The sequence below is a fragment of the Temnothorax americanus genome, unplaced genomic scaffold (genome assembly GCF_048541705.1).
Source record: "Temnothorax americanus isolate GAGA-0224 unplaced genomic scaffold, ASM4854170v1 Scaffold46, whole genome shotgun sequence".
Taxonomy (NCBI): Eukaryota; Metazoa; Arthropoda; class Insecta; order Hymenoptera; family Formicidae; genus Temnothorax; species Temnothorax americanus.
Genome location: NW_027509613.1, coordinates 916541 through 932571, shown reverse-complemented (window position 1 = coordinate 932571; position 16031 = coordinate 916541). Strand labels below are relative to the sequence as shown.

At 40.6% G+C, this 16031-nt stretch overlaps 2 protein-coding genes across 3 annotated transcripts in view; one reads left to right on the top strand and one right to left on the bottom strand.

Annotated features, from left to right (window-relative positions):
* Positions 1-16031, top strand: part of LOC143903401 (serine-enriched protein) — a 75883-nt gene that overhangs the window by 17664 nt on the left and 42188 nt on the right. The window lies entirely within an intron of this gene.
* Fz2 (frizzled 2) overlaps positions 1-16031 on the bottom strand; it is a 75744-nt gene that overhangs the window by 55560 nt on the left and 4153 nt on the right. The window contains exon 1 of one of the 2 annotated variants that reach the window (XM_077416954.1): positions 339-1098. The exons of the other annotated variant lie outside the window; for it this stretch is intronic. The gene's annotated coding sequence lies outside the window, so the exon portion shown is untranslated. Of the gene's footprint in view, positions 1-338; positions 1099-16031 lie in introns of those variants that run through there. 2 annotated transcript variants of the gene reach the window in all.

Genomic DNA, 16031 nt, shown 5'->3' with positions numbered 1-16031 from the left:
CTATAGCACGGAGGAAAATCATCTTTCGTTTGTATCAACTGCTCGATACTTTCTGGTTTGCGATACAAAGTTGAAGATAAGATACAGACACGTCTCCCCTTCAAAACGAGAACGAGAATTTTGTCAAGATGAATATCTACGCGTTCCTGTTCTTAATTGCTATGGAAGACGTTTGTCTTCCTTTACAAGACAGTCTTGTTTCGAGGCAACGACCGAAGCGCATCTAACGAATCATCCAACGAGATAATTTGATCGCGTAGCAACTGGTTAATTCCGATAACACGCTATAACGGTAAAATACACCACGGATTCCACATCTCGTTATCTTGGGTTCTCACCTGACAGCCGGTCCCGATTAGATTACGTCGCGCAACGTTGGCGGTCGGGCACCTCGGACGCGCGACTCTCTAGCGATGTCTGTCCTCGTCTCGTTTCCCCTTGTACGCCACTGCTTCTGATAATGTATCGACGTAGCGTGCAGTTATCGCACCGATTATCGGCTCAATATCCAGTCCATTGACGTCACGCGTCCAACAATTGTACGGATGAATGCTTTTCTCGTATTTTCGCTCTCTATCGGCTCTCCATCCCGCCGCGTTTGTCGCGGCCGGTAGTATCCTCGTCGATATCACGGTCTGTGTAACGTCGGTGGTATTTTCCTCTCAAGTAAATCCTGGTCTTGGCCTGGATCGTCACATGCTCACATTCTATTTGTCTCAGTAGAAAATGCTGCTTGGCAGAAAATCTTGTTTCCGGATCATTTGCTGTTGCTGAAATCGCGTCACACCATTTCGACAGAGCTGCCCTTATCTCCGCTCGAAGTCCAGAAAACAATGAGAAAAGAGCATTCGGAGTAGTCGGTTTATCTTCTCTCAAATTCGTGCCCGGACACAAAATAACTTTTGATAAGTTTGCACCGATTACTTGGTGTAATTTATCGTTGTCGAAAACGGAACGCAGGCCAATCGTATACGGTTAAGTTAAGAGTCACGGTTTACGGAGCCACCGCACGCGCGTCTTCCCACACGTATCGTCGTTCTAAGTTGACGGTTTCGTAGACGCGCGATAAATGTACACGCCGCACGGTAACGCTCGCTTTTATCCAATGCTCGCGCGTCGGCTGCGCGCGTCCGCGTGTTTGTCGCTCTTTCCTACTCTTCTCCCCCGTTCGATATACGGCGTCGCGCCTCTCGCTCATCATCGCGAATTTTCCACCGACCAGGGTTCAATCGCAAGCGCGTGCGTGCCTCCGCCCGTGATTGCGCGGCAACGCGAGGCTTCGCGATCCGCTGGGGGGATATCGCAAACTCATGTCGCCTGCTATAGATCTTTGCTCACGTTCCTACATTGCCAATACACCAGCGCATTAAAATAAAATTATAATTCATAATTCGCTGATTAAAGATAGGAATAATGCAATTGCTGAAAAAATAGATTTAGGTAAACTTAAAAAAATTGCAGTTATATTATAGTAAATATATCGAAATTAATGAGCAATTTGTTAAGAATGTCAGGAATGATAAGAGATTATAGTTATAACAAGATTATTCAACGATTGGGATTAACGCTTCTAAAAATTTTTTTTTTAAGTATAATTATGATAATTCATAATCCAGTTGTACGACGAGAAAGATAGAGAAATTTAATAAAGATTGCGTACGATCATATATATTGCCATAGCAGTGCAAGCAGACTCTTGTCCTGCTTTAAAGATCGACCAGACGTCCTCGCAAAAACGAGAACCCGTAATTAAGATATTAATAACTTTCGAGCGCGACTGTTATTTACTGTCGATAATTGAGAACCAGTTCACGGAATCCTGGAGTACAGAATGAGACATTGAAAATTCCAATCAAAGATCTTGGATCGAGGATTTAAACTAAAAAATATATATAAACCATAAGATCACTAGAAATCATCTTATTGAGATGGAATCAGTGTATCACAAACAAAATAATCGAGATAAGTAAACACGAAGAAATCGCGAACCACATGTCGAATTACAGCTTTTGCCCATTATTTCGCTAAAATCGTTCGAATATCACAGCTTTAATTATTATGAATGTAATCAACTTTGCCACTTGCTGGAGATACACCGCGACGACGACCTCGTTCTTCAGCAACCGGACTGTATCTCTTAAGACGCGATGAGAGGACTCGATCCGATACAACATTACTCTGGACGATAATGACGCTCGTAATTCTCAACGATAGTGCTCAAATACTGGTCGTCGTTGCGGTTGTCGCAGTCGCCGAATGGTGCTTCTCAAGACCAAGACTACACGAGTTACGATCCTCGTCACGGATATTTAGTCTTACAATCAGTTATAACGGATCAATGAATAGTTGACTTGTTGAAACCGACTCGGCAGGTAGCAAAAATTGAATTGGCGCATAGCAAAAACCTTGACCTGAATTGGATTATTTGAAAATCTTAACTACTGCCGTTTTTTCACAAGAATACGCAGATTATAATGGATGATGGATAAAGGACTACCTAGTAGTACCCGCGCGCGTCAGGTTACATTTACTACTAACAGTAAGACCTCTAGATCTCTAGAGACCTTATCTATAATAGGTCTCTAGATAGGCTTGGATCTTATACAGAATTTTTGACAGCTTTCGACACAACTTTCACACAAAATACTTGTAAAGATCCATATAGTAGATATATATAAATAATAATAAATAGATTTAAAAAAAAAATATAAGAGAGATATAAATAATTATTTGTAGATACTCTTTTTCTAATAAAAATTAACACAAATTATAGAAATCAGTTTAGTGCATCAAAGGGTTAACGTAAGCAAAATAGAATATCAAAATATATTTACAGCAAGTTAGTAACGTAGATAATGGTAATTTGAATCTTTTTGTCGTTTACGAAGAATGAAGAGGATAAGATTCGATATAGAGTATTAATTATTATCGACGTCTCTTTCTCGACTGAAGGCGAGGTCAGGAGAATACTCGTAAAATCAATGAACTCGCTCTGTCCCGAGAAGAGACGCCGAGCACTGCGCGACACTCTTTGCCTTGACGCAGAGCGGTGCTCCTTCATCATGCGGACTCTTTTCTCTTTTCCATCGTTCGCGCTTCGTGCACAAGAAATACGGCGCGAATCTTCCCGATGTGTTTTAGCCCTTCTTCATCGGCTCTCCATCTCTTCTGCCAAAAGAGAGGGAATTACGAAGAAAGAGAAAAGGAGTAGGAGGACGAGTAGCTTGAAGGTAATCAAAAGGATGAGCGCGCGCTTGTGCCAGACTAGAGTCAAGCTCAACAGGGTCTTCTTTCCCCGCTATTCGCTTGCCTCTCGAGGCGCATATACGTACGGGAGCGTTGCCGAACAATCGTTTCGGTGGCTTTGAAGTTTTCCGCCACGCTACCCCCGCTGACTCTCCGGAGGTTCGTTGCGTTCGCAGCGAGAAAGAACGACAACGTCGATGACAACAAGGGAGATAGGTCCTAGCACTCTTGTACTCACGTATGCACATCCGCCCTCCCTCACTTTGCCCGCCTACACTGTTGGAAAATTTTTGTAGTTTTGTTAAAAAAAGTCCTTGTTAAAATTTTTGTGTAAAATAATCAACACACATACATGTGTAGATTTAACATATGCCTGCTATGTTAATTGAACTTTACAAATTTAAAATGTATAAAATATGTTAAAGTAACACAATTTGAACGTATTTATTAAATGTGTTAAAATTTACAGAAAAAGAGTGCTGATTTTATCTTGCAATCTTAACTTCAACATAAAAGTTATGTTAATTGTACGCATAATTAACCTTAAATTACGATCAGAATAACATTTCCTTTCTGTTTAAATATTTTAACATTGTATCTTTGTTACCATTTAACACATCCATGCATATTATGTTAAATTAAAACAAAAATTTGAGTGAACCGTTTGGGACATGTGATTTATGTTATATTTAACACAAATTTTCCGACAGTGTACTTGTTTTCCTACTCCTTTCTTCGGGTAGAGATACAACGATAATGTCGTCGAACATGTTTCCGACAAAACGGGATCCAGTTGGGGGTGGGACCCTGAAGAGGCTAATTACAGTATTTTTCACTTGAAGATTCGCACGATGGTCGCACGATGGTCATCGTAGCCGGATGATGGTACCCGCTTTGATTTTTCACTCTATACGCATATGGCTCCGCACGCTAAAGAGAGAGAATAGCTCGAGGGGGCGACGAAGCTTTGAGGCGACAACATGCACGAGCCCTCTCTTTCTCATTTCGCTCATCTCCAGTTTCTTTCGTATCGCGGATCTAATCAACCGAAAGAAAGCTCCTATCGTTCGTGCCCTTTCGATCCTCTCTCTCTATCGTTCTTTCGCGGATTCTTCTCGTCTCAATGATTTTCCGCTGCTGAATGTTCTTTTGCTCCTTCTCTTTCTTTCCCTGCTTCAGATTCCTCGCTCTCATTCGCGATCCCTCTCGCTTCTCGTCTTTTTTCCCTTTGTTCTCGCATGTCAGAAGTCGAGTTCGCTTCCGATGCCACGTATGCAGAAAAGTTGACGAAAGTACCCACTTATTGTCCTCTATAGTGGCAGTCGAGTGCACGGAGTGCAGCTTTGACGACGACGTGGTAATTACTTCGTATTATACTTTGTGATATATCGCAGAGAATGGCCGGTCACAGAGAGCGAAAAAGAAAGCCTTTTCCTTTCTCCTTCTCCCAATGTTACCCTCGCCCGCGGTTTTTTCCCCCTTTTTCGAATCCTATCACGAATTTGGCCTCTTCATTCGCTCGATGACAGCTCTCACGTGCGTATACGCTGAACGCAATCCACTTTACTTCTTTCCTCTCTTCATCCTTTTCCATCTACTCGTCGTTTGCGATGATAATTTTTATACAGACGGATGAGTAAAACGGGAACCAACGATCGCTCGACCGAAAAGTCTTTGTCATTGATGAATGATGGTCGAGTGCGCAGCATAAAATACAATCGCCTGCGCGTGTACGCATGGACAAAAGAAAAAAAATCACGACGAGACCTTAATGAGTGCGCTTGTTTTTTCATGAATTCGTAATTCTCAAGCATATTGCGACAGTAAGAGAGGGAGGTTCCTCGATCTCTCACCGAGGCCATCACGAGGAGAAACCCGATCCTCAAAGACGATGCGCGCGACTCTCGCGTTTGAGCATCGATGAGCGCGCATAAATAATTTTTTTTTTTTTTTTTTTATCAATGCAGGAATGTTCTCGTTAACGTCGAAACGGAGTGGTCGGCGGGCAGGCGACGGCGAAGAATCCTCAAAGACGTCACGCGGCCTAATTTTCCGACAGAAGGAGCATCCTTGCTTTGATGCGTTGGGACTTCAACTTTCGCTGAAGCTTTCTCTCTTTCCCTTCTTTATCCGCATCGTTTCCACTCGTTACGTTTGCCCGGTGGATTTCTTGCGAAAAAAAGTTCGCGACCGCGGAGAGATCGCGTTAATGAGTCGCGACAGTGGTTTCCGCGCTGCAAATCGCGTTGTAGCGACGAATAGAGCTATTCGTGACAAAGAGATGAGAATTCCAACTTTACGTACTCTCACATATGAATTCGTTTATTCACCATGCTTGATCAGAAGAGAAAAAAAAGGATAAACTAATATTGCAAATGGGTCGACAGTATATAATGATGACTGAAACGAATCGAAGTTGAGTCTGCTCGGAGGGGGAAAAATATTCTCTCGTGGTTTTTGTGGGCTTGTCAAGCGTCAAAGAAACTCAACAATGCTGCTTTCTCATGACTTTCCGACTGGAAGACAAATGTAGATAAATAAAAAAAAAAGCCTGACAGAGTAGAAACAACTGTATAGAGAATTCTTCATGATAATTCTTCGAAATCATTATGTGACTTGATTATATAGCTGTACCACTGCTCGTTTACACTACAGTTTTCGACTGTCATGTTTATATAATTTCGTTTCGCAAATCTAAGCATTCGCAAACAACACACGAAGCTGCGTGGGATCGAATTTATCCGATAATGAGCTCTTTTGTAGCCGTCGTCGAGTTAGTGAAACGGGTGCTTAATGGAACCGCATATGGCGATGTACGTGTTTCTCCGATGTGTGAGTAAAAGCATCTATGGCTATACGGTCAACGTGACGCTACAAATGCTTCGAAGCATTCCTCTTCTCTTTTCTTTCAATGAAGAAAGAAAGAGAAGAAGAATATATATACTCGAGTTTTACGCAGTATGTAAGGGCTCGGCACGGCTCCCTCTTGCTCGGTTCCATTTTAATGCTTTTTCTCGTACACGACGCGATGAATTCTTTGATCCGCGCTGTAATTAGTTGGTAACGGGCAATGCAACCCGTCCGCCGTCGCGGTGTAAATAGCGACAGCTACTATCGGTGGTGCATGGTAAGGCAAGGCACGGCGAAGCGAAGGGGTCGACGGCTTATTGAAGAAGGGTAGCAAAAATGTTTTAGCGGCGATCAAAGTAGCCCCGACTGTGCCCCGTGCCGAGAGCTGTTGCAGTTGCACTGAGGTAATATGTACTTCGAAAAGAAAGGATTCGTCGTGCCTAATCCCCGTTTCACGCCCTCCGCGACATCGTCGTTGATGATGGCGAACGATATAACAGACGTACGCTGCATTTCTGTGAATTTCATTGCTGAATAGATTTTCCATATATAGAGAATTGGGTTCATAAATATTATTTGTGAATTAAATATATTTCGATATGCACAAAGTAGACCCGGAAATAACATGGACTCATATAACACGACGGAAATTTTTAATATTTATTTGTTTTGAAGTGGAGTAAAAAATATTTTTCTGTGTGTGTGTGTGTGTGTTACATCTTTAATATTTATTATATATTTTTGTAATGAACCCTTACAACTTTTATAAATATGTGTTTCCATATGCATACATGTATAATGTATGTGATTCATACAACATGCATTCCTCCGTGTTACACGGGGAACTGAATTCCTATAATAAAAAATCTGATTTTGCGTTCTTAATAATAATATTGTACGTATATTAATTATTATGCTATTAATGAAACTCGAAATAAATATTAATAATTATTCACGGTTTTAGCCATGCTTTTCTGCGCGAATAAATTTGTGATTTTTCGCGAATATCACAGATGTTTAATATAGAATTATAGAAGAAGAGGAGACGTGTTTGGAACGTGGAAAAATAATTTTCTTGAACTTAGTACGCGCCGGTGGCAAAACTCGGCGCTTATAAGACGCTTGTCGAGTGCGGCACTCCGCGCCCTTAAAGTATCGTCACCGTTCTCGTCGTCGTCGCCACGATGCGAGACATTCTGTGACGCCGGTGGATTGCGACGAAGGCTCGAGCGTCTCAGAGCGGGAATTTAATGCATTCGTGTAGGAGCCGAGCGCGGATAATCCAAACGTTATTCGAATTTCTATAGAGATCAGTTCCGAAATCAGTTTTGGTTTTGTACGCATAGCTCGCGGTCCACTTTCGAATGATCCGCATTGTTGTTATACCCGTGAAATCAAAAGTTATACGAATGATACTCATTTTTCTGCAATGTGACACTATAACGTCCTGAAAATATTTCCAAGATATAACACACGTCCCATTCACGCTGCCAAATTTTATTATTGCCGTTTATCTTATAGAATCATTGGCCGCGTTCAGCAGACACAACTGTTGAATTCGTCTTATCAACACTCTGCGTTGATTGGTTGGTTTTAAAAGTAAGAGCCAATCACGTTCGACTGCTGCTGAGCGGCTTGGTCTGCCCATGAACGTGCCCATTAAAACATCTGATCATTGGAAGACTTTTGTTCAGTATGTTTAAAAATATGCAGAGTGAATTGTGTTTCTTTGACATACGCTAACCGCCGAACACCGTAATAATCCTCAGGCAAATATCGACTAAATTTCGTGCGAAACAAAATATAGCTAACAATTGGTAAGCTAACAAAAAGATATGGTGATCAACGACGACACGTGGAAGTTGTTTGAGAAAGAAATAATCGGTTATGTGCTTTGCGGATTACTCTATCTTGTTTTACTTGTCTAGGACGATTGATATTCAAGTATATAAAAAATAGATTTATATAACAAATATCAAAAAACTCACGCCATATATATGTATATTACATTTCTACATACTGCAAAATGTCTATGGGTTAATTATAATCATATGATATGTATATTATTTTTAAATTATACATATACTATTGTTATGATAAGCATGTTATTATATAATCTTATTATTATTCTCTCTATTTTCCTCTTCTTATTGGAGCACGGTAATTCTGATGCAAGAAACGTTCTTATAAGTGGCTCGGGGTGTCAATACAATTCTAAGTCCATTTCGCTATACCGTCACATCTCTCAATCTACTCCTTGTTCGACGATTATGAGGTTACATCCCCGAGCGAGCGAAGCGATCAGGCTTCTGTAAACGGCTTTCTCTCTTGGCGCACCGAAAAGCGACGTAACCGCGATCGATTCGTTACAACGAACGGCCGCGCTACGCCGCCATGAATTCCGACGAAGTTCCCGGGGTCCAACCCCAAGCCCTATGTCGCATTAATGCATCGAAACGTAGTTACAGTTTCGTAACTCTATTTTGAGGGACGCGCACGGTAACGTGCACCCTGTGCGCGCCCTCGATTTTCGTAATATTTCGCGGCGCGCAGATAACTATACGAAAGTCTGGGCCGGCTAGCCTGACGATGATGATGGGGAACGTCGACGTTCGTCGACGTCGGCGTCGACGCGGAATCGAATGTGAAGTGCGTCTGGTCGCTTCGCATAACGGGAAAATCATGAGTCCCGTCCCTCTGTTCACCCTATACTCCGTCTCTCTCGCTTCGACGTCGAGGGCTCTTCGTTCTAGTTCGCTTAAAGTCGGCTTAATTACGCCTATCGTGGATGGGCAGCTATTTTGAATATTGACAAGTAATGACGAGGACATGGAAATTACTTTAGTGCGAAAAGATCGCATGTGATTAATTTGAATAGATATACGTTCGTTTTCTCTCTAAATCTGAATCAGTGAATAGTCACTGATATCAGTGTAAAGTACTAATTCGAATCAGTGATGGCATACTTTATACTGATATCAGAGACTATTCACTGATTCAGCAGTACTATTCATGCACTGATTCAGATTTAGAGAGTTTCATACAATACATTTCGTACAAGTAGAGAGAAACCGAGGTAGAAACTGATGAATGTTTATAGCAAGTTAATGGCTAGACTTAAAAGGTAATGCGATCCTTTATCGGCCTCATCAGCGAAATTGGAATGTCACCAGGCAACAACAGAAGTTGTCCGTCTGGCGTATTAACGCGACGCAATCGGAAGAACCTGTTATGATTTATTAATGGACAGAGTGCTTCGCTTAGGCATTATGTGTCGTGGGGGCGACTATATGTCGGACGATTACGACCGGCTGTTACATTCCCATCTACCATCAGATCGCTGTATTGACCGTCCGCGCGCACGCTCGGCACATATTTTTTTCCTCTTGATTAATTTCCACTAGAAATTTAATCGCTTCCATCAGAGAGAGAAAGGGGACTTGTTGTCAGTCCCACGTACGTTGGTGGTGATCGCATACGCGGTCCTGCAGATTCCGCCTAGCCAGTTGACGCGCATGCATGATGCGATCACGCACGCGAAAGAAAAAAAGAGAGAGATAGAGAGAGAGAGAGAGAGAGACAAATACGAGGATACGTACGGGGATAGAGAGAAGGGGGACGATAAGAGAAGCTGAACAGAAGGTTGGTTGGGGGGCGCGCGTACGAACCCCACGAAATATTGATTGACATCCGGGTGACAGATTTCACTGGCCTCACACCCCTTCGGTCTTCAACTGGCAGCATATACCGAGCCGAACGCATTCGAGTACCACCACCTCCTTCCTATACTCTTTGTCATGCTGATTTGTTGCCAACCACGTAGAGGTGCTCAACCATCCGCCTGTCTCGTCGGAGATCGACCTCGCTTGATAACGCGAAATGAAGTTTGCAAGTTCGATGAATGCTTCATCATCAGATTCGATCGGTGAGTCGCTCACTCCCCCCCTCTCTCTCTCTCGTGCTTTCCTCGTAGTTTCATCCGGCTGTTTTGCTACATTCGTAACGGGCTTACGGGGAATTGCGAGAGATTACCCTCGTCGGGCTGTGGTTGCTCTCTACCAGCGATCGGCGTCCTGTCGGTGAGACGAGGACACCGGATATGCAGATCTCGACACCGCGCGCGATTGTTTGCGAGGCACTTGACGTCTAATAACGTACAATTAGCGCGCCGGGTATAATTGCGATTAAATGCCAGCCGGGAATTATCATTTCCGACTAAACGCTTTGATAAACAAATTCCGAGGAGCTCATGCCGAACCGAACACCGCGCGAATCTCGTGTTCCTCACGCTCGTCGCCGTCACTCGTTATCGCGTAGGGTTTCTATTTGCCGTCGCGTTAGACAGGTGCAACGCCAACCAAAGTGCATAATAACATACGTTACGGACGAACTTTTACCGTTATCGATACTCAGAACGTCGCTTGCATGATTGGCGTATCGATCTATGGAAAATCTATGCGATGCGATTAATCTTTCGGCTATCACGATTTCTCCCTGATTGTACAATATTTTATCGCTTTTATATTACTTGGGATCAGCTGACATTAACCCTCCGTAGTCACACCTATTTTTTCAAACAAAGAAGTCACTCTGGGTCATTTTGACCCGAGACGAACTTTGACCGTTCGCCATTTGACCATTTATCCACCGATCGTGTTGAAAAAATTCTCGAATGCACTTGCGATATTGCTAAATTGATTGCTATAAAAAAAAGAAGTTAACAATTCCTCAGGAATTGTTAACATATAAAAAAAATTCGCAAAAAATTTGTTTTAAAAAAAATTTTTTTTTCTTTTAACTACAGCTAGAGGGCGTCATACCCGCCAATTTTCAAGTTACGCGCAAGATATTTACGAGCAAAGTTGAGGCTCGGGTCAAATTGACCCGGTGTGACTACGGAGGGTTAAAGAAGATATCAATAGCATACCTATTCTTTGAAAGTCACGACTGGATTCACGCGATGATATATAAATATTCTGTAATAGAGAGATAGATTGATTTCTCTGATTTTTCTGATAAAGTCAAGAAAATATTATAGATGTGTTAATAATCACGGTCTTTTTTAAACATTGGACAAATATTTTGTATGCAAAACAAAACTACGAATCTTTGATTTTATCTGAAATAATTCGTATTTTGCGAGTTCAAACGCTTTTAATTCAAGAAAAGGTAGTACATGTATGTATGTTATAAGCGAATGTGTGTGTCGCGAGATGAATTGCGTCAAGTACGTCGCAGAAAGAAAGCGGGCAATCGTTTGCCGAGCTTCGAAGTGGCAAACAAAGAGCTATGCGACAAAGGCAACGGTGGTAGACGACGATGACGGAGACGATGCGATTCTTGTTGATCGCGGCATGCTGATTGCTCGAACGGAGGAGCCAATTGAAGATGTGACAACGACTCGACGCCTCTGAATCATGTCACATGTCAAATGAGTGACTCGGAAACTGTCAACCGGCCCAATTACGTCTTCATATGAATAGCCGACTCACAGAACCATCGTCCCACGCGCAACGATGCTCAATAAGTCGAGGTTCGGCACAACCGACAAAAATGGTCCGATCGCTCGTTATACGAGCACCAGGCATGCACTTTCACACGTTCGTTTTTCCTGACACATCCTAATCTTGCGTCACATAAGTGCTGAGTTAGAAAATTTTGAGAAAATTATAATATTTTTCTAGCCACCCCTTTAAATATGAATTAAACACGATAATTAGCTTGGTCGATCATGCTATTCTACTGTCGGACGAGCGATTTCATTGAGAAAATTTAAAACCGGTTAAAGAAATTTTACTAAATAACTGTTTTCCGATTAATATAATTGAAAAACAAATAAAAAATAGGTTATTTGTACTAAAAAATCGCAAAGACGCCACCGTACCAAGCGATGATACGGGTGATAGTATACGTTTGATGCATCGAGATGCATTGTCTTACCGTACATTAAAGACGTAAGCGAGGATATAGGTCGGCTTGTTAATAAAACCGGTCTTCGTGTTTTACATACGATTCCAAAAAAATTGGACAGCATTGTCAGGAGGGGCAAGGGATAAACTATCTGCCGCCAGAAGCACTGAAGTCGTATACAAAATAAATTGTAATGACTGCAACGCATTTTATATTGGACAGACGAAACGCCATTTAGAAACCAGGATCAAAGAACACAAAAGTGATATTACTAAACACAATAGTAATCACTCGGTAGTTAGCAAACACCGCGTATCGCTAGGACATGATTTTAAGTGGACGGAGCCTGAGATTCTACATAAGAAAAAGAACGTGAAAAAGAGAGAAATCGCGGAGATGTTTTATATTAAGAAATTCAACGAAAACATAAATTTACAAAGAGACACGAAGAATCTCAATCCGATTTATGATAAGCTCATCTCGTTTACTTGAAATCGATCCTATTGGTTATTCCAACAACCAATAATATTTCAACAATCTGTCACGATTTCTTTGTTTTTGGGTCAAACGCGTCAGTCGGTTGATCGCTTCCTTGCGAACATGTCACGTTCGGCTATAGTTGACTTGTATATATCTTATCACTCGACACACACAAGACATGTAAGAAGTTTATTAATTTATTATTTATTATTTTTAATTTTTTGCATTTTATCATTTTACCTTTATCATTATACAACTGACTACGGTACATTTTATTATTGGACACACAAGTTATGTAACGAGTTTTAACTTTTATTTTTGCATTTTACTTTTTATCACTACTAACATGCACTATTTTTAGCTTTATGATTTTTCTGGAACAACTCATATTACGGATGTCTCGTGATGTTTTACGACGAGTCTTATAGATAATTTAGGTATGATTAATTTATTTAAGTCTTGTATTTTTGTGTAATTTGTTACTTCCTGAGATTGCGTTACGTTATTACAGTTACTTGATAAGGGCCCAAACCAAGGACCGAAACGTCGTGCGAAATTTGATGTACGAAACTTTGCCAGTTAAGTCGAGAAACTGAAATATAATTATAATATTATTATTTCTTCTGATTAAAATGTAAAATTTTAATATTTTAACTAAAAAGCTAAAATGTTTGCGTTTGTAGCTTTTGTAAATCGCAATGAAACATTTACAGTTTTTATAACCCTGTCGGAAATATAAAATTTATGCGGAATTATATAAATTTTAAATATTCGATATTAATATAATTATGAAAAATTTTCATGGTCAAAATATAAAATTTTGTACATAATATATATAATTTTATTCCTTTTTACATTACATGGAGAGTAAAATATATTTAAAAAACGGTCATTTAGTCCTCCATGCAGAGAAGTAGCTCGTAATTATTTCATTAAATTCCAGTGGTACGGTGTACAACCTGCAAGGGTTGCGAGTATAAGCCGCGGTAACCCTCCCGCGTACATATCGCAAATATTGGTCCATTACGAGATCACAATGCTCTCTCACCTCGTATGTATGTATCACGCATAGCGTTAACCTCAAAAGAGCTTCTCATAGGGCGATTGAACAGGTTGCCTCGCACGCACGCGTTATCGACGCGATATTATGTCGAATTCAACCGAATGAACCGGTGGAATCAATTAAATTAAAACGAAACAAGTGATGATGTCGAGTAAAAGTGGATAAAAACGCAAGCTGAAATATATGTGCAATATAAGACACAGTGCTGTCGAGAAAATTTTAGTCGAGACTGTTGCGCCAATTGTTTTATTATATAGTGTAGCTGTTTAAATTAATAAATTAATAAAAGACTAATGAAAGAGTAATTATTTTCGCGGAAATCAAAACACAGTGCTGTATAACAATTTAGCTTCGCGAGTAGATACGTTGATATTTACTGAATTATTTATTTCAGCATTGTTATAAAAATTCCGTGTTATGAACATCCCCTATGAAACTTCTTTGTCAGAGGTAGACAGAATGATAGACAGAAATATATATATTGTATATTTTTTTATGTTGCTTATTTTTACCTACCACCTTGTTTTTCTATGCTGTGCACGGTGGAGTCGACGCAACGTAGGAATATAGGATTAAATAGTTTTTTGTTTACTGATTTTATAAGATAGATGGAAAATATTAATGTGTATGAACGTAGAACGCAAGTATTAATAATGCTACGAATAATGAAAGAACTTATGAAAATTTATTTGCTTTTATGTTTAATATTTCATTTGTGTGTGTGTGTGTGTGTGATATTTCTATTTAATATTCCATAATCATACAAGTGTTTTATATGTATATCAAAATAATATACACACGAGAAAATAAATAATAGAGAATAATAGAGATTTTGCAATACCATCTTTCAAATACATAACCGTATCTCACAATTGTTCAGATACATAATGAATGTATCTGAACAATTCAAATACGGTTATAAAATTACGATATCTGAAAGACGGTATTGTAAAAACTCCCTAATGTCGCAACGTAGGTACCCACGATTTATGAACAGACGAGGTTCACATCAAACGTCGCAAATATCACGGGAATGACCCTGCTCTTGCACGCGAGCAGTTTCTAAATTTATTATCGGAGAGCGAATGGAGCATAATTGAGACGCATATGTAAAACGCACATGTGCCTCCCACGCCCACCGCGTGATAAACGCCTCCGTGTCTCTTGCTGTCAACGTACTAAAACTGCACCTCCTCTTCACTTTATACAGTCAAGCGCCAAGGATGTAATTAGTGGCGCATGGCACTATTGACGCAAAATAATCAGATAAGCTCTTATTGATTATAGCACGTGTACCACGTACCATGTGGCAAGATGAATTCAAAATATCCTCTTTTATTTAGATTCTTTGACCATAAAGACTAAGTTAATGGCACTAGCTATCGAATTGATATCTTCATTGTGATATTCAATTTAACTTTAATTACGGACAAACGTTCGTAGCATTTACTTAGACCTTATCGATTATTTGATGTAGCGCTAATTTCGTACCGATAGCTTCTTTAGAAAAGCATGGCTTTAAATTTAGTGGATCGATCCTAAGTTATTTTCCGCGCTAATATACTCTGGGATGCTTTATATAGTACACGGTTCAATTGCGCACTAACCACATATGTGAAAATCATCGGTATTCGCGAACAGTAGGCGGCAACATGGTGGAGGCAGAACGCATGATATTGCCCCCGGGCAGATTTGAGTGCGCGCAGCGCAAATATTGCTTTAAGATTACAGGAGCAGCGCAGGACCGACGGCGGCACGTATCTAATATCCGTGGCTTCTTCCGAAGTGTCATCTCCGGGAGAAGGGCGCGCGATCAGTCAGTCCCCGTTACATGACAATTCCAGAAACGCAAAATTATTAATATATCGTGCAATCACCGTGGAATAAAGAATATATTTCAAGTTTTTAAATATAGCTGTAGTTCGGTAATCGATATAAAAATTGAATGAAGAAAATTTAAAGATAGATAATTAAAAATTATATGTCTGAATTATTTTTGTGATAATTTTTAGCTCCAAATAGATAGCAAGTTATCCGTATTTTAAGTCCTGTCGCTTTTTAATAAGGAAATACGGAAATTGGAAATTTTCCGGTCAAAAATGAACGGCCGGCCCGAAATAGAAACTTCACCGTATTATTGATTTCCGTCCTTTGTGTCGCGTGATCGAGAAAATTGAGGCGGCGCAGGGCAAGGAGGCGCAGCCGGAGGGGTCGAGCCGGAATCGCTGATGCGATTACCCGTCGCTGAGTAATGCACCGCGAGCTCGATGATACAGTAACGTTATTACCGTTCTTTCGCGGGATCGCTCGTCGCGGAAGTCGGTTGAATATTCATCATTTGCCGAATGTCAAGTGGTACATAATACATGGCGAAACCGTTTGGCTGCGCTTCGATTCCTTGCATTTGCAGCTCTTTAAAAAAAGAAAGCGTCGCAACGCTCGCAAAGATTGCGCGACGATAACACGTTGTTCATGAGTAAAG